Source organism: Aythya fuligula, chromosome 3 (genome assembly GCF_009819795.1).
Source record: "Aythya fuligula isolate bAytFul2 chromosome 3, bAytFul2.pri, whole genome shotgun sequence".
Classification (NCBI taxonomy): Eukaryota; Metazoa; Chordata; class Aves; order Anseriformes; family Anatidae; genus Aythya; species Aythya fuligula.
The window spans coordinates 100,169,678-100,188,673 of record NC_045561.1 but is presented as its reverse complement, the minus strand read 5'-3'; the positions used below and the strand labels follow the sequence as shown (position 1 = coordinate 100,188,673).

Genomic DNA, 18,996 nt, shown 5'->3' with positions numbered 1-18,996 from the left:
ATGATGAAGGCAAATATTAAAGTTTATTAGAGATTTAGAGAGACTAAACATTGTTGTATGCTAATTTGTTGACTTGGAATATTTTATAGGAAAGATATTGATTTTTTTTTCTTTTTTAAAGGAATTTAAAAAATGGAAAAGTCTTATTTAAAAGAAAAAAATATTTTGAACCCTTGATTAGCAGTTACAATCCTCTGGAATATCAAAAACATTTTTGAAATGTATAAATACTGGTACACACTGACTGCGTAATTTTCCTCTAGACCTTAATTTCTGGAAAATATTATAGGTTGAATCTTAATCTTTTCTCTGAGTAGGAATTATTTTTTATTTTTTTTTAGGGATGGAAAGTGTTTTTTTCCTGAATCTCTCATCAGAAAGCATGCGCTCCTGTTGATTGCCATTTCCTAGGCAGTGAATGAGCAGCGATGAACTGCCAGTTGCCATGTCAGAGCCCCTCGCCACACCAGCCACCAATTTCTGAGCCCTGATAACCTTCATGTGATGTTCTGTGGAGGAGGATCGCACCGCTGATGTGATGATTCAGGTACAGCTTTTCTGAGCATCCTTTATGGAGGACAGTAATTCTCTTTCATGGCTGCTTTTGTGGTGTTGACATTGTTTTCAGTTGGCATGGGAACAAAACCAGAACCTTTTAAGCGATTTCCTAAAATTACTGGTTTGCAATGAAAAATCATGGGTTTTCAAACTCGGCTGCATGCTTTCTCTGTCTCTCCCATAAGAAGTGACCAATAGTCTTGTGTCTTGAGTACCTCCCTGATTAAAACTTCATCTAAACGGATGTTTTCCACAAAATGCTTTGGCTCTGACAGAGCAGCATATTTTCATGAGATTTCATTTCATGGAAATGATCTGACCAGCTCCAGATGTATACGTTAGATATGCATTGATAGTTTCGATTGCCTAGAATGAACCACCTAGTAGGCAGAGAGGATTTGCCAAAAGCAATTATATTTTATCTCAGTTCAGTTTCAAACCATTCGTGAGGATCCAAGATCACACTTTGGTAAAACAAACAGTTGTGGTACAAACAGTGGCAAGAAGCTAAACTGTAAAAGACAAATACATCTATAAGTTGTTTGTGTTGCAGTGAAAATTAATATTATGCTGCTAGAGAATTCTGTCCACATCTGTAACAAATAAAAAAGAGAGAGAATTATAGGATATTATATTCTGAGGAGCAATGTGACCAGTGAGGCAGAACTTGATCCACAATTGCCAAGTTACAACCTGATAATACGCTATCAATTCTGCACGATAGCGATCCAGGACAGTGCTTCATAACCTGAGCAATTACTTCAAACGATTCAGCAGAGCTCTAAGATCTACTGTATCGAAAGCAGCAGAAAGATCCATCAGCAGGAGTACTGTAATTTAACTTGAATCAGCAGCTGGTGATAAATCATTTGTGACCTTAAGTAAAGCAATCCCAGGACTGTGGTACTCCCTGAAGCCAGACTGAAACCTCTCATATAATCCATTCCCAGACAAAATTGCTGGTAGTAAAAGGGCAACCACTCGCTGCAGTCTTTCCCTTCCTCACATCCCAAAAAAAGAGAGCTAGGCCAGTTATAACCAGGTAGAACAGAAACCCGTAATGTAAGATAGGGAAAGCTCTCACCATTTCTCCTAACAAAGAACATCTGCAAATTTCAGCAGATCAAGAGACTTGCAGAAAGCAGAGAGTCATTAACCATGTTAGCTATAAATGCAGCAAAGCACTAAAAGACTGTCCATGAACAGCCATATGGGCCAAGAGTCAAAACTAGGAGTAATGGAGCATGATTGCTTTCCCAACTGTGTGATCTCAGCAAGAAGCAAATACAAATGTATAACACTTGCAGATACAGGCTCTGGTAGCATAATTACCAGCCGTAGCGCTGAACAGTCGCAGCTGATTAGAAATTCACTCTGTACTTGCTGAATTCCTCACAGGAGGCAGCTGAAAGATTGTGCACAAGGAGTGATTTGTGGTTCAAAATGTGATCAATAGCACAAAATAAGGCTTCAGGTCTGTTTTTCCTCATTAATAACAGGACAAGAAAAAGTAGACCTGGCTGGATCAAAAGCAATGTGCTAAGACTCTACATCAGCTCGGTGCTTCAGGAGACTAATTTCTGGACTAAACAGTCTTTGAAATGATTTCACATCACGAGCTGTTGTCCCCACCTTAGTCAAGTCCTGTGATTACCAAGGTAGAAAAAGACAAGCACAGAAAACTGAGGACAAATCAGGAGCTTCACAGACTGATGTGATTTTTAAATGGAAGGAAACAAGAAGAGAAAAAAAAACAACAACACAATTTGTACAAGATGGTGAGATGGATAAATTTTATGAGAGTAATAAAATAAAATTTGGTTCTCATTTATTCTAATTGTCTAAGAAGATCTAGGAGAGGCAAACGTGAGGGATGCAAGACAGATTATAAACTTTTCAATCCTATCACATGTGTTGTCACGTTGCAGACAACACAGGACTAACTTGATTCTGCCTCTAATGCAGGTCATCTTCTACGAGTCTCATTATACTACACTTTTTTAGGTTGGGTGGCCTGAATAGTTTCAGTAGCTCACTGTCACACTTAAACTAGTGTTGAAGCAATAGCCCACTTATGCTAAATATAGTGGAAAAACAGCAAAGAAACAGAAAATAAAAGAAAATACCACCACTCCCAAAGAATCACTGATTTTATACTGACTGCATCTAGACTATAACTTTTAATGATCTGGATCCAGGACTCCATTAGTGTTTAATAAATAATGGTGATGATACCCTACCTGCACAATGCATGCGAAGCTTCCATTGATGTCGATGTGAGTTCTCGGTGCAGACTGATGGCAGGATACTCCTGTGACAGAGATGAATTTTCCATTAGAACAAAATGAGGAAGACCTGTCTCAGTCAGCAGAATTCACAGCAACAATAAGCATTCCTCAGGGGCTCAGTGAAAGATGTCCATCCTGGGAGGTTGAAAGCAAATTGGGTGGGAAGCAGCGAGGCATACTTGGACAGTTGCAAAACCAATTTGGGCTGATGTGAAACTTCCCCAACATTACCCCCCTCCCCCCCCAAAAAAAAAAAAAAGAAAGCACACACACACAAAAAAAGGCCACCATGCAATTATATTGATATTTTATTTGTGTCATCTGGAAACCATGACTTCCTTTTTCATCACACCATAGAGGAAATTGCTAGTCCTTTTCATATGAAGGCAAAGGATGAATTTAATACTGGGGGAGGCGAGAAAATGTGTATGTGTTGTACTATGTCTTGATAACCAGCTTTTATTCAGAGTAGATAAAGGAAAAATGAAATGCCATTATGGTAAACAATGGAAAGCCATTACCCATACAGAAATTTGGACAATGACCCAAAGCATTCAGTTGAATGTTTTTCTTCAAGGATTTTGTTTAAAATACAGAGACAAGGAGTTGATGTGAAGCCAGCTTTGCATGTGACAGAGAAGCGGCTAAGCACAACAGGGGCACAGAGAGAAACCACTTAGTCTGTTTCATAAAAAAAAATAAAATAGGAAAGGAAAGCTTTTGGCAAGGAGTTGACTGAAAAGACCTGAATCTGTAAGCCAAACAAAAGTTTCCTGGCTATTTAGCATTGGTTTTCTTGTGGAAAAGGAATGTATTCTCTCTAAATAATGAACAAAATAAAGAACCTGATTTTGTTATCAGTTTCTTCTCATGGAAGATTACATATTTTGCTTGGCCATTTGGGTCAAGAGACACAACGCCTTCTACCATTTTCCAAGGTGATCACTGAAGAAGAAAGGTAGAAGGGAAAAGATAAGAAAACACAAGCAATTACATTACATTTTTGATAGATGTTTAATAACAATTGACATTTGCTAAATGAACAAGTACATTTTCAGGACCAAAATGCAACTCTTGTCTTTATGTTATATTAATAATCTCAAAAAAAAAGTCTTAGAATAGGTGATTAAAAAGGTGAAGAAAACCAGCATCTAAGTGAAAAATCAAAGGCAAAAATAGTTTTAAGTAAGAGGGATAGCAAATTTCACCTATCAATGGAGTAAATGAAATACACCAGAAAATATATATATATTTTTTTTTCCTACATTAAATTTTTATATACAGGTAATGCGTGATGTATGGATAAGGATTATTAGGTGTTCCCATTATTTTATAATAACTATTTTTGGATGCACAGAGCTGAGGTATACACACTAAGTGTGCATTTTTAAAACGCAAGACTGACAATTCATGTCTCTACAGTAGTGCAAATTAGGCACAGAAAATGCAGAGTGACTTTTCAGAATTTTGGCTTGGCTTTCTAACAGTGCCACTAGAAAGGTGTACTTTTTATTCAGTAACATTGACAGCTTTTATTGCTCTAAAAAGTGATCCCAACAGTTTCTTTTACTTTCATTATGGCTTTTATATGGCCTAGTGCAAAGAATGTAAATATTGTTTGAGATACTTATGGTGCAAGTGGAAATGTGAAAATATTTATTACTGAAACATAAGTACAATCTGTATTGCTTAATTATGATAATCCAGGGAAATTTTTCTTCCATGATGCCATATAAAGTAGCAAGACAACAAATAGCTAGCTGTTCTTTTGTGTTGCTTGCTTGAAATAGGTTCAGGTAAGATGTTAGTAAACTTGTATTTCATGTTGAATGTCTTTTGTTAAGCCATAAGTTGAAAAAGTGTAGTCCTGTATTTATAATCACTACTGCTTGCAAAGTGCTGGGAGAAGTTACAGATTTCAGTGAAATATCATTTAAACTAGTATCTGAGCCTGTAGGGACTTTTATTTATTTATTTGAAGTTTTTTAACCCTTTTTGACTTCAGGGTTGTGAAGCTGTTTTATAGAGTTTAAGCAAGTTTTGAACAGAACTAAGTTATTTCTAGGCCTTCTGGCTGTGAAGTTATCTTCTTAATACAAATAATTGCTGCAACTAAGTTTATGGAGCATGTAACCCTTCAGGCTGTGGAACTCATTATGTTTTCTGTAAATATGTATAGATTAGTCTTGCCTAATGTGAAATTTTGAAATATATGCATTTAATGTCAATTCTTACTTTGGAATAACCAACTGGAGAAAATAAATTATAATGGCTTATAGAATTGCAAAGTATTTTGTCAGGCTTACATGGCAGAAAGAATTGTCAGCACCAACGTTTTAAAGTGTTTTCTATGAAACCACCACCACTACCAAAAACACAACAAAAAACAGCATCATTTATTAATAGGAAAAACTATGCAGTGTGGCTTTCTGTGATGCTCTGCTCATTTTTTCCTTGTTGGATAACTAACAGGAGAGGCAAGCACTAAACTTTCTGGAGGCTGGAACATTCCTAAGAACTTTTTCTCATTGTTGCTCATAGGTGTCCAAATGACTCCTCAGTCCCCAGTTTTGGGGACTCAGACTGGAGTTTCTGTCCTCCACCTGCCCATGTACTTTCATGATACTTGGAGGAACCCAATATCTTCAATACCTGTAACACTGAAAATGATTCACAAGTTACTGAGAAGAAGAGGAACGCCACAGGCAGACAACATAGGCTTTATTTCCATAGGAGACCAGTTGAAATCAAGTACTTCTTCAGTCCCAGACAAAATGTGGTGATGGTTTCTAAGGCTGAATATGAGCTGTCTAAGGAAAACTGACACCTCCTCTTTCCAGTTTAAACGCTGTGCTGGTGCTGTCTCACAGTCATTTCAAGCTGAGTTGAAACCATGCTGCTCCTGAGAGCCCTTTCTTCCCCCTGCTGCTTTCCCCGCATTGGTTCTGCATATGTTTCTTTTGGTGGCTGCTCTCGCTGAGAACTGCACTTGCCAATCATCAAACTGCAGAGTGAGAATGAACTGATGATGGCTTCCTGCTCTGCAAGCTATTTTGCTTTGTTTTAAAAATTTGTGAGTTTGCTATAGTTTTAAGACAGCTGTTTTTTGGGACTATATTTTTAACTTCATAAAGAATAAAGATCTTCAGTTTGACACTGAAGGAAGGAAGACAGCTGAGTGAGTTACCTTATCTGTGTTTTCAGAAAGGGCTACAGGCCTAAATTTATCTTCCTCTGAACACAGTGGAAGTGTCCAAAAGACTACTGTATTGAAAGGCCATTGACTTTAATAGAAGCTGGACTGGGTGCTAAATGATTATAGACTCTTCGGGCAAAATTCTGATCTCTGTTGCATAGCTATAAATTTGAGAACATCCCCATTTCTTTCAGTAATTTCTCTGGTGGTAGAAGTGAAAGGCTGGAAAAAGATAAGGGAGTCTCTGGTACCCTGTATTTCTCAGAACACTAAAACAACTGGTTGATCTGGTGATGCTCTTCCTCAGGTCCTCGCTCTTCCTTCCCCAGAGTGAGCAAGTAGCCTCAAAGTGAATTTTGATGTATTCCACCCATAATACAGCCTAAATACAGCCCTTCTACTGTTTCTTGGATAACACATTTTGTCTTCTGGTAGGTATTTAGCCATGAGGCAATGTTGTTTGAGGAAGATCATAGGATTTGCTTGATTTTGCTGTGTGTATGTGTGACTTGGATACAGTTTGTGTTTAAAACTCCAGTACTGTACCATCATTATGATTTTACATCAGGACAATCAGTGTGCCTCCATTACTTGAGATGAAACCAATGCTGGTTCAGTGAAGACAAGTACAGAGTTGTGTGACCTTTCCAGTTTTGTTTGTCTAGAAAGTTCATGTCATCCCAAGATGTTTGCTACCTGATTTTGTATCTGCGTCTGCTGGGCAGAAGAGAAAGATGATTCAGCTTTGCTTATTTTATGCTAAATAAAAGGGTTAGGCTTAGGAAAAAGGCTTTTCTACCACCTTCCACTGTTTTAGTTTTTCAGCCTTTGATTTTGTTTCACTGTCTGTCTTTTCTTACCTGCTCTTTTATCCTGTCATTTCTTCTTGCTCTCCTTCTTTCCGAATTATCTCTCAGTTCTTTCAGTGACAATTCCCTGGTGTAAAAGGAGGCAGCCATGGGTTGCACTGTAAGGGTCTGTTTGTAGTCCCAGTTTCAGATGTGTGCCAGATGCTGTAAGAAGAAGGCAAAAGGGTGGGGGTGTTGCAGCTGCAGAGTTGCAGGTGGTATTCCCATCTCTGCAGTACCAGGCTGGAGCACGTCCTGAGTTTCCCTGGGCTTCACCCTTCTCCCGAGAGATCTGCAAGGGAAGGTCTCACCTGAAACTGTGAGATAATTGTCATTTCTCTGAAAGGTAACAAACTGTCATTATCTTTTGTTTGAACCACATGTGTGGGCTGCAATGAAACATTTTAAGAGCCAGGGCACAAAACTATAAATACATTTACAATTTCTTTTTCTTCATTTGCATTTAAGAAACATATTTATTACATAAACTCCTTCTAGTTTCTAGTAGCAACTCTACAGCTACATTTGCAGTAGCAGCTCCCCTGCTACATTACTGCAATTATAATAAATTATTGAAGTGTAATCCTAAGTATATACCTAGCCTACTCTTTCAATTTTAATTCCAATTTAAATATTTTATATAGTTTTCCTATAGATTCTTTGTTGATGGCTAGTAATTGCACCATCACAGCAAATACAGTTTTGTTTTGAAAGGTGCTTTTGGAAATTGTACCTGGGTTGTTAATTATTCAAATCAAAGAAACTAGTTAGAATTGTCTGCCTTCAATATGTCAACAGGATAAAAGAGAAACAGTGTTTGTATCAAGGAGGTTATGCTAAGCCCAGTCATAAATCTGATAATGTAAAGAGGGAAAAGGTAGATGCATGTCTGAGATGTATTATGAAAATCTGGTCTTAAATGTGCAGGTGAACTCGTGTGGTTAGACCTATTTTATTGACTGGATGAACTCTAAATTGGAATAGCGATACAAAAATAATTGGTGTTACCCATGTTTCCAGACTTACCTGCTAACTTGTCCAGTTTTCTGATGAGACCATATTTCTGCTTTCCTTTGATATGCTTTGTCTTTTGTAGTAATGCTATGATAACATAAGCAGCTGTTATTATTTGCTAATTATTTAGTGAAGAATGGTGATGGTGATGTGCCAGAAGATTATGTAAATAAAAAAAAATATTTCTGTGGTGATGTGGTGTTTTTTATTTTTAGTTATTATTATTATTTTAATTTTAATTTTAATTTTTCATTTGTTCTTCTTTTAGAACCTATACCTACTGAGTGATGCATTTCATTAGTGGCTATCCAGCACAGGGGGTCAATTTCCATCATTGGCTTGAAATGGGGAAGCAGCAGGTCTCTGCTTGCCTCGTCTCCCCCAACTTATTTTGTTCTACTAGAACTCCAGGTAAGTATAAAATAGAAAAATAATCTATTTTTAAGAGTTGCCTTGTACTGAACTATATAACTAAACATTATATGAAAACAACAGTTAAAACTTATAATGCAAAATCAAATTTCTGTGAAGACATGAAATCTGAAAGTTGTCATGGATTTTTTAGACATGATCTAATGGAGAAAAAGAATAAATTTGGTTAAATTTTGATATCTATCACAAGTCAGACCCATCTCAATAATATGAGTTTTCTTTTAAATTAGGTAATGTTTGTTGTGTACATTAAAGGTGGGCAAATAGCAAGCATAATTATAATATCTGTCTTCATACAAAACTAGGTTCAACATTCATATTTAAATATGAATGGCCATGATTCAGATAATTATCATTATCTGACAACTAAATTGTTGTTTTAATGTGTGGTTACTATTTCATAAAGACAACTATTTTTGGTTTAACTCCTTGTTGGTCTTATGACTCTTCATTTTACAAAGCTTTCTTTACAAAATGATAAGGAAATGATAGGACAGTAGGGGAAACAGCTTTGCAATTTGGTGAAACTTCAAAACATTTCTTATTCCACAAGATAAAACCAATACTTCCTAAAGATCTGAGAGGGGATACAGGATTACAGTGCTACAGCAGGGAACCTGGACTGCAAGAGAATCAGACCTCTAGCTTGGGTCTTTTTTAAGGGACTTGGATTTCCATGGCTGTGTTATAACCACTATGCTATTCTCTTTTCTGTCTTCTCTCTCATTTTGATCAGAAATTCTGTCCTGGAGCAAAAAAAACCCTACTCAATGAAAGTTTCATCTGAACTAGTACGCTCCTGTGAAAAGTTATAATTTCAATATATTGGCATTTTTGGCAGAGTTGACTAGTGCTACCCATGATTACATCTATACCAGTATAAGTACCGAGTGCAGTAAGTAGCTGAGTAATCACATAGTTGTTAGCTAAGGCTTTATTTTATTATATTTTGATGTATTACTTCTTAATAAATTGGAACTTATATGTGATGTATTGCTTAATAAAACTCATATCTGAAATTCAACACGTTTATGGGAAACAGGCTATGGGTAATCCTCAAGCTAAAGCTACTTAAATGTACTGGATCTGCCTTAGTTTGCAAAAGGAAACAGTCACACTCCCCCCACCTCTGTTGTATCAGAGGTGAGTTAGAGAAGAAAAAAGCAATGACTAACTATGACAACAGTGTTATGTCAGTAAGTTTTGTGTCTTTTCCATTAGCATTCTGTATATATATATATATATATATTAATGTTCAGTTCCAAAATTGCATAGTATGTTTCCTGGGAGGATGTTTTTGCTCATTAATCAGAATGTTGACCTGAACAGCTGAAGGTGTCCAGTCCTTTGTTTATAGACAAATTTACAAAGGAATTACAATGCTTAACTGTGAATGTTAAGTCTCAGCGAGTATGATACATAAAACCCAAGATAAAGTGTTTAATATGACACTAAGAAAAGGCTTTGATGGAATCAAAGGGAAGTCTTTTTACCTCATTTGGGTAGGTGCTTTTGTTGAAATTATAATGGCAGAATCAAACTATATCTTTTGTTCATTAATAGTGTTATTTGCAATAAACCCTTTAATCCTGGAAAATAGCTTTTTGAATTATTTTGACGAGGGATGATATGAAAACTAAGCAGATGCTGCTCTTTCTCTACATGTTATACATATCCCAGTTCAGAGGATGCTCAGGCCAATACTGCAGGAGGCTTTTTGAAAAATAGATGCTCAGAGGCTCAATCTGGCTGCAGTCTTATGCCAAAAGGGAATGTAATATACTCCATTTTTGATTTAACCCTTCTCTTTGTTTTGTTTGTTTTTTTCTCTATAAAGTGTCAGTCTTACACAAGCCAATTACGTAGGGAACTCTTGTACCAATACAATCTGCTTAAAGACATACTGCATATTACCTTAAAAAGTATGTGCAATTGGAGTCAACTTTTTGAAATAAAGTGCTTTTCCTCTCATTGCACATTGATTTCAGCATTACTGTGATTCTGGTGCAAGTATTGTATCTGCAAGAGCTGCATCTTTATATAAAAGTGTGTTGTTTTTGTTTTGCTATGTTTTGTTTTTAGTTCATGAAAGAGATGAAGAAAAACAAGATCACTGTGAAAAGAATAAATGAATGTTTAAGTAGAAATTCATGGATCCTAAAAGTCCTCCTTAATGCAGTGACCTTTGTCTAATAATTTCATATTTGGATAGTTTTTTTTTATCTTTTAAGTGCGTTATAACAAATACACCCATACTCTGCAGCCACAAGCATAGTATGTATGAAGAGCAAAAACTCATTCCTCATAGCTTTTCCTAAAGTACCATTTGTTTTTTTATGTCAGATCAAAATAAATAAATAAATAAATCACCCAGCTCTACTAATTCCCTCACAGAAGCTGTCAAACGAAAGTCCTGGCTGCCAACTCTGCTAAAAGTTTCCTGGTGCCCCAGTTGCAACGGGTGATAGTCCTCCACAGGCTTCCAAGTGAAATGTGATCATTTCTTGCCCATCCTTGTGTTCTCAACACCATCCAATTAATGGTGGCCCCCGACCAGCAAGGATCTCCAGCAGTGAATATTATTGCTAACCCAACTGAGCACCTGCTGGTAAGGTCTCCCTGTTTCCCTCTGCACTCTAAATACTCTCATTGTTTATTCATAGAGTCAAAGATTAAAGCCAGAAAGGACCACTGTGATCATCTAACCTCTAATCAGAAACCTTTCCAATTTTGTCAGCCTTCTCATTCACTTGCTGACATTAGCTGTGGATGCAGAATGCAGTTTACAGAGACCCCATTTATCTGTTCATCTACCTCTGTAACAGGTTTTGCAGGACTGGTTTCTGCTCTCCATCCCAGTTGTAAGCTCTGCCTCGGATACCTGTCTCAACTCTATCTCAGAGGTCCCAGTGTTTAAGAACTGTAGAGATCCTGGAATCTGAAAACTTGATCCCAGCAAGTACTGGTAAATGGGACTGCCTTGATCTAGAAGGCAGCTCTGTGGACACATGCTATGTTATGTCACTTGACCTTTGTGCCAGAGAATGGATTCTTACCTGTTTAGGGGTAGACATGTAAGTGTTTCTGCCTCCTTAGACTGTGTTATCTCCAAGAAAGAGGCCTGCTGGTCCTGAATCCCAGGCAGACATATAGACACTAACTAGAATGGTGAGTCAGACTAAGCTCTGAAAAATGAGAGATCCATTAAACTCTTGTGGTCAGACTTTCCTTCTGAAAGTCTTCTGGTCAGATTTCCTTCTCCCCATCCATGTGTGAGTCTTTCTACTTGATGTTTCTGATCTGCTTTCATTTCCCTACTGGCTGAACAGGAAAGCTAGGTGTGTAACTCCAGTTACCTGAATCATCTTTCTGGTCAAGGTGTCTTTCTACTTGGAATTATTTAATCTCAGCTTTGCCTCTAGCCTTTGTGTTTCTCTGTCCAACATCTGTAATATGAAGGTAATAGCACTTTACCTCAAACCATAAGAGCATTCAAGTCTGTGATTCATACAGGACCCTGAATAAAAAGTTTCATGATAAATATCACCATCTGGCAAAAGCTCACTGCTATTATTGACAACGATTTATCAGATACTTATTTTCTTTCTCCTTCCATTTCTTCCTTTCCTTAGTTTTATTCTCAATGTTTTATTCTCAATCGCCAGCACTTCTGGTTTTGTCTTGTGCTTTTACACCAGTTCCAGATGTTTCTCTAGTTTTATTTTCTCTCTTTTTCATGAATGAGAGCTACTATGTAGCATATTACATAGTACATATGCATATTGCATAGTACATAGTAGCATATTGCTACTATGATAAGACTGTAAGATTCCCCAGTCTTCCTTCCATCTAGCAAAGTGCTGCCTGTCCTTTGAGACCACTCATAGTATGTGAACCACAGCATGACAACTTCGACATTGGTAACTGTGATTAAGTTGAGTTAAATGCTTTGTCCATGAAATTAGTCTTTTCTTCCTTCTGTTTACGGAATATGCTTAAGGATATTGTTGCTTCTTTGATAATTAACAGAGATTTTTCAGACGAGTCACTCAATATTTTTGTGGTTTTGATGAATTACACTCATGAAGAATCCTAGTGTGAAGGAAAATATCTTTTTCTGTGTACTTACACATGTATATTTCAGTGGTTTTTTTTTGTTTTGTTTTGTTTTGTTTTGTTTTTTTCCAAGTATATTTAAACCAGTAAAATTAAAAAATAGATGGTTCCTGAAAGTGAATGTGGATAGAACACAGGGTTAGAAAAAAAATATATATTTTTTTAAACAAAGTAAACTGTACTGTTAATCCATCCTTGGGGGAGTTTAAACTTTTTATTCTGTCTTTAGAATTTAAATATTGTCTTTGGCAGAAGATTTTAAGCCTCAATCAAATGAGCTGGCATTGACTGATTATGATGTGAATGGTGTGTGATATTTACATTGAGAAACTTATGTAGGCCAGAAAGCACTCTACGGATTTAGGAATGCTGATACACCAAAAGGGTGTTTTGAACATAAATATAGTGACATTAGCAAAGTTGTATTTGATTCTGAAGTGGCAAAGCAGTCTTCCTTTAGCAAAATATACCAATAGTCTAGTTTCACTTCTCTATTTAAGGCTAGAGGTCCAGGTGGTACAGCTTCAGGGATGTAACTCTGATTGACACAGCAATGCCATAGAAGTCTGGCCTTAGGAAGTGACACTGATTCTCTGAATCTCCTGGCAGAAGTTTGCCTAGTGATTAGCATACATAACTGAAAGTCAGGTTACCTAGGGCCTTTTTTTTTCTAGCTAGGTCATTGGCTTGCTGGGTGACCTTTTGAGAGACTTCTCATGTTGTTTTGCCTCTTTGCTGTACAATAGAAAAAAAATATCTCAGTAGGAATGTGAAACTTAATTAATTAGTATTTGTAATGCATTTAGTGATTTGTAGAATAAAAGTATTCTAGCAATGAATAATTCCTATCCTTGCCTTATATTGAAATAGTATTATTCTTGCCTTTATAATTAAAGTGGAGATAAAACAAAATACTACACAGGTGACAGTGGAAAATAGATTGATTCTTACCCAACAACATATATGCAGCGTGTGCAAGTCCATGGAAGCAATGAGAAACCTTAAGAAGAGAACTGAAAGACGAGGATACTACTTTTCTTCCTCTCATGATTTTCTATTTTAAAATTGTAATATATAGGGATTCTATTGAATATCTTACCATATCTTATAAAAAAAATATGTTTTAAAGCTAATTGAAGCATATTAACAGTCTATGAAAGTATCAAATATGAGGATTCCCTGTATCAACTGCTCTCTTAGAATATTCAAGCAGAATTTTTATTTCAGCAGCTATATGATAAAATATATTTTCTCTTTTCCACTGTGTTCAATCGTATAGATATTTTATTTGGTGCCTTTGTAGTTTCACTGAGAGTATATAGCTATGTCTATTATGCTTTCAAATATTGCTAAAAACATTGTTTGACTGGGAAGCAGGTGAACATTCTAATGACATCCTATTTGGAAGCTCAAACATCTTTAAATCCTTTCTCACACTCAAATATTTTTTGCTTTTTGTGTTGAGGCATTTGAGCTTTAAACCAAGTTTGTTAATGTCCTGCCACCCTAGAGTCAGAGGCTGAATCCATCTGAGTCTAGGGTTGCTTCTCTCCTTCAGCAAGTCCTAAAGAATGACTTACGTGCAAAAATGTTTTTCCCTGCCGTCATTTATTCTAGTTAGAATGCCATTTATTTTCTCTCTACAGACCTCATCTGGTTTGGTATGTAGTGGAGCTTTTCATCATCAAGAGATAGATAGCAAATAAAGTAAGAAAGATATCTGCCATGGAAAGTATTTGCAGAATTAAACTCTTAAATTAAGAGTATCATGTACCTTTGATTAGTTGTAAAGAGAAAGTAGCAAAGGCATAAATAAAGAGATTTACTTCATACATCCCGTTTCTGTTTCCTGTAATGATAAATAGAAAAATTAATATATCAGCACTTAAATACTTCTACAAGTCAGAACAAAGCACTCATTCAGACATTTAGATGTAGAGCTTAGGGATATGGTTTAGAGGGGACTGTTAGTGTTAGGTCAGAGGTTGGACTCAATGATCTTGAGGTCCCTTCCAACATAGAAATTCTGTGTGATTCTGTGTGTGATTCTTACATACTCATGAATAACCAGTGAGCAATGTACTGCAGCACAACTGTGCAGAACTTCAGAGGGAGAAAGTAGGATCTTGGAAAAATGTTAGAAAATTCTTTGTACATGAGCTGGAAATCCACAAGCTTTATTCAAAATTTGTGTGGTAAAATATGCAGGTACATGTTCATCTATTTGGCAAAACCCTCTAACTGCCAAGTTGCATCAGTATTTAATTTGAAACTGTCATTATAACACTAGTAAAAGAAGTTTGTAAAGCCAAAGAAGAGACTTGAGTAAATAGACTGCCTTTCTGTCTGTGCTTTTCTAGTCTGAGTTTCTTGTGGTGCATTTATATTCATGTCTATCACATTGTTAATGAGTTTTCTTCTGTAAATTGACCCTGACTGCTACTCAAAAATATATCTTAAATGAAGTGTGGCTTTGAGACCAGGCAGATTATTAAAATATTAAAGTATATACATTGAATCATATAAAGATCTTTCTTGTTGATATTTCAAGACTAAATTATTTTTTTGAAAGATGACCTTTAATGAACAGACTTATGGTCCAAGTTGTCCTCATACAAAGCTCCCTCTGGATCTTTTAGTCATTTACACATCTGCAAAATGGATTTAAAATAACACCACTTAACCTAGTAGCATTTGACAGTCACTTTACTTAAATATGGATGAGTGTTTAAGGTGCAAAACAGAAGAAAACTGTGTCCATTGTCTTCTCTGGGAAATATGAACCCTAGATGGTAGCAAAAATTAGTTTATTCTGGCTATGACCAGCAAGCTCAATTCTTAGTGGGAAAAATTCATAAAAGCAAAACAGGCTTTTTATAAAATTAGACTAAAATATGTGTCTGGCTAAGTGGTTGCATGCTCAGGGAAACACACACAAGTATCACTGGAGATTCTTGGACATTCATATGCCTGATTCTAATTGGTTAAAATGCCTTTATTAGGATTTTATCCTAAGTTCTTATGTTTTTGACTATTGATCATCTCACCAGTGCAAAACCTGTAAATTAATACACAAATCTATGTGTACATAAACTCAGTGTCACTTGTATGTATTTCTGTTGGTAAAATAAAATTCTTAATTATTTTTGGATACATACATGCACACATACATACATGCATGCTATTTTTTACCCTCCAAGTTTCAGTAAACTATTCAGCTACTAAGTACCATAGAAGTTGCTTGAGATATTGTGACCAGATGGTTCACAGGGCTAGTAATGGATTATAGTGCTTTCTAGCTCCAGATTGCCAGTTCAAATCTGGGTCAGGTTGACACTGTCTGAAAATTATTACTGTTTGGTGGCTTATGTGAAATGAGTTGGAGACCTCAATATAGTTCCTAAAGGCTGGGTTAATATAACACAAATGTCACCAGATGATTGTCGGTTTCAGGGCTCAGGCTGAAGCACACTGAAGTCAGTGGAAAAACTTCCATTGATTTCAGTGGGTATTGAATTAGGTCTTAATTATGGAGAATGAATCCTTTGTGGTCTTGGAAGTGCTTATTTACAGGAGGTGAAGGACGCCCATGAACTGCTCCTGGGAGATGTGTACTGCTGCCAGCTAGGATAAAATAGACAGAGATGTTTAGCTCTCCTTGTACTTCACTGAGTATGAGAATATCAGAATGGACCAATTGAATAAAACACAGAAATATTCCTGAATTTAGGTAGGAACTGATTTATACTGGCAGAGTGGTTGAGTGCCAAAATCTCTAATTGTTTGCAATAACATTCTCTCTTTCTGGTCAGCAGGTCAGATAAATGGCTCCTAAATTTATCACAAATCGTGTGCTCTCACAGAATATTTATCCTTTTGTTTGAACAGCAGGCCTACTTTGAACTCCATAGATGAGGATGGGGCTTCTGTCTGAGGTGTGTTTTGCCACCATCTTGGCTCCATTAGTGCAGCAATGAATGATAAGTAATTTGATCGTTGAAGATAAGAGTCATCACAGAATAGAAATATTAAAGACTCTTTAGTTTAACTGACTGGAAATTTAAACTGGAAATGTTAAAGTGGGAAATGAGGCACAGTATTATCACCATATTTGATTAACCGGTGGAACAAACCAGTAGCAAAAATGGAGGAATTGCCATTTCTATCTTCGTATCAAATTCAGATACACATCTAGAAGATATGTGTTAATCAGATCTGCCACTGGGCTGTGTCCAATGACACTGTTTGCACTGTTATATTAATGTAGTATTATTGCCAAGGGACCCCAAAAAGGGATAAAACTGAATGGTTTGTCTAGTGAACTGCAAGTATTTACCCCTGCTTTCTCCTGTCTTTCTAGCTTGGTTCCTAGTCCTGCTAAAGATGCACTTGTGTACAACTGGGATCACATATTCTCTGTACTCCGTAAGTTAAATTAATTCAAATTTCAAATCTGTTACAAAACTGTAAGAATGTCTTTAAAAAAAAACAGCTCTTGGCTGCATACCTGAGAACTCAATAAAACATTTTTTTTTTTTAATCCCTTTTGTTTTTATCATAAAAAACAATTATGGCTTTATATTAAGTGACGGTGACTTGAGGATTTTACTTTCTATGTACATACTCTAAACAAAGGTGCAAATTTGCTGTTGAATTGCAGTATTTTAGAATTTGTTTATTTGTATACCATTTAGCAGAGAGGAAAATAACTATACTGACCATTTTTGTTGTTGTTGTTGTTGTTGATAACCAGTAATCACTGATACTTTAAAAATGCTCTTCTCTAGTGGGAAAAATAATAAACCAGATTTTGGCACTTGGGCATGAATAGAGACAGAAAGAGACATATATATTTTCAAAGTAGAAAAAGTCAGTATGGAAGTTTGAATTAGTCTTTTGATCAAGAGCTAGATAGCCTATAAAGAGAGTTTGTAGTTTTGCAAGGCAATTCATAAGCTTCAGGAGAAGGCCTGAATGCTCACCAGAAATCTGAAGACCAGCCCAAGAGCTTCACATATGAATGGATAAAAAAAAACACAGAAGGAAACAAATGAAAGTTTATGATTTTGTCCAGGCCTTCACTCTTGTATACAAAAGTTAGGAGTGTTTAAAAGTCAGAATTTATTTACTTTTATTATGTCTTATGTGCATAAAGAGCTAAAATCACCAAACAGAAAAGTCACCTCTTCATTGGGATGCCGTCAATCAGGTGAAGTTGTGTGAGAGACTGTTCCAATTTCAGCACTAACATTTGCATAAAGGATGATGTTTCTATTACCAGAAGACATATCAACCAACAGGTCATCAGCACCTGAGCTGTGACATAAAATTAGATATGGTGTAAAACCTTTTTGCCTTTTTGAATTTATTTGTATTTATTTAACAATTGATTACTGTCTATGATGTTTAATGATAAGATTGTCATTTTTTTAAATATTAAACATAAATTTAGATTTAATAAAGACATAATTAAGAACATTTCTGCTGTTTTTGTTACATGTTTATAAACACGGTGTTGCCCATTAAAAAGTTTAATACAGCTGAAACTTGTTTAAAAGGAATTTGTAAAGGAAATTCAGATTTACACATTAGCTTAGAGAAGAGTGTGGTTCATATTCCTAAAATATTTCTGTCATGTATTTAATTTCAGATGCACATGTATTACATTTGTGAGCATTTATCTAAAACATTCAATTTGAAAAGATATTTTCTTTGAGAAGCAATTACCTTCTCCTTTAATGATAAAATTTAGAACAGATTTACAGAAAATAATAAAAATCAAACATGATATTGTTTTCTCAAATCCCACAAAAAACAAACAAACAAAAAAACAACCAACTTTCCTTTTACATTAATTATCTTTTCCATGTTACTTTCCCCCCAATCTCCTTCAACTGTCTCAGTAACTTTTAAGTTCATTTAATTGGCAGTTGTGATGGGGGAGAACACAGAATCTGTATGGAACAATCACAAATCCTGGATACGTCACTCACAGATATACCTTTTTCCATATAACTGTCTCATTTGTCATTGTATGATCAACAGTTGCCAAAGATTTAATTGCTTATTGAGAGACACTGAAAATTCTTGGTGACTACACAGATTTGTACTTTTTTTCAGAATTTGCCTGGCACAAAAAGGAACAGAAGAAGAGATTTCGTAATATCATCTTCTCAAAGGTGAATCTGTACTGAACAGGAGCTATTTCCGTTAGAAAACTATGTAATGTATTATATGGACTGAGAAAAGTACTATAGCTGACTGTTAAGGATAATGTTACACTGTGATATATATATTTGCTTATATAATTAGAAATACAGAATATGTAAAGAATTTACATATTTTTGAAAATGTATTCAGTTAATGAGTTTTGTGTCTGTTTACCGATCCACCTTATCTGGCTTTATGTCTTCTTCAACTACCAATGTGATTGTGCATTTATTTTTTATGATGATGTCCATTGCTTTTTGTGGGATACCTCTGAATATGGAACCATGGTTAAATCTATGTGAAATAGCCATATATGTGGCTAATATATGTGTGG

The 18,996-nt window shown here is 35.8% G+C and overlaps 1 long non-coding RNA gene across 1 annotated transcript; it reads left to right on the top strand.

The window, feature by feature from the left end:
* The first annotated feature begins 347 nt into the window (after window positions 1–347).
* LOC116488317 lies at window positions 348–18,764 on the top strand. The gene is made up of 4 exons (XR_004253148.1): window positions 348–547; window positions 8,173–8,315; window positions 16,813–16,877; window positions 18,573–18,764. It is a non-coding gene; the product is annotated as an uncharacterized LOC116488317 (long non-coding RNA).
* Window positions 18,765–18,996: the final 232 nt, after the last annotated feature.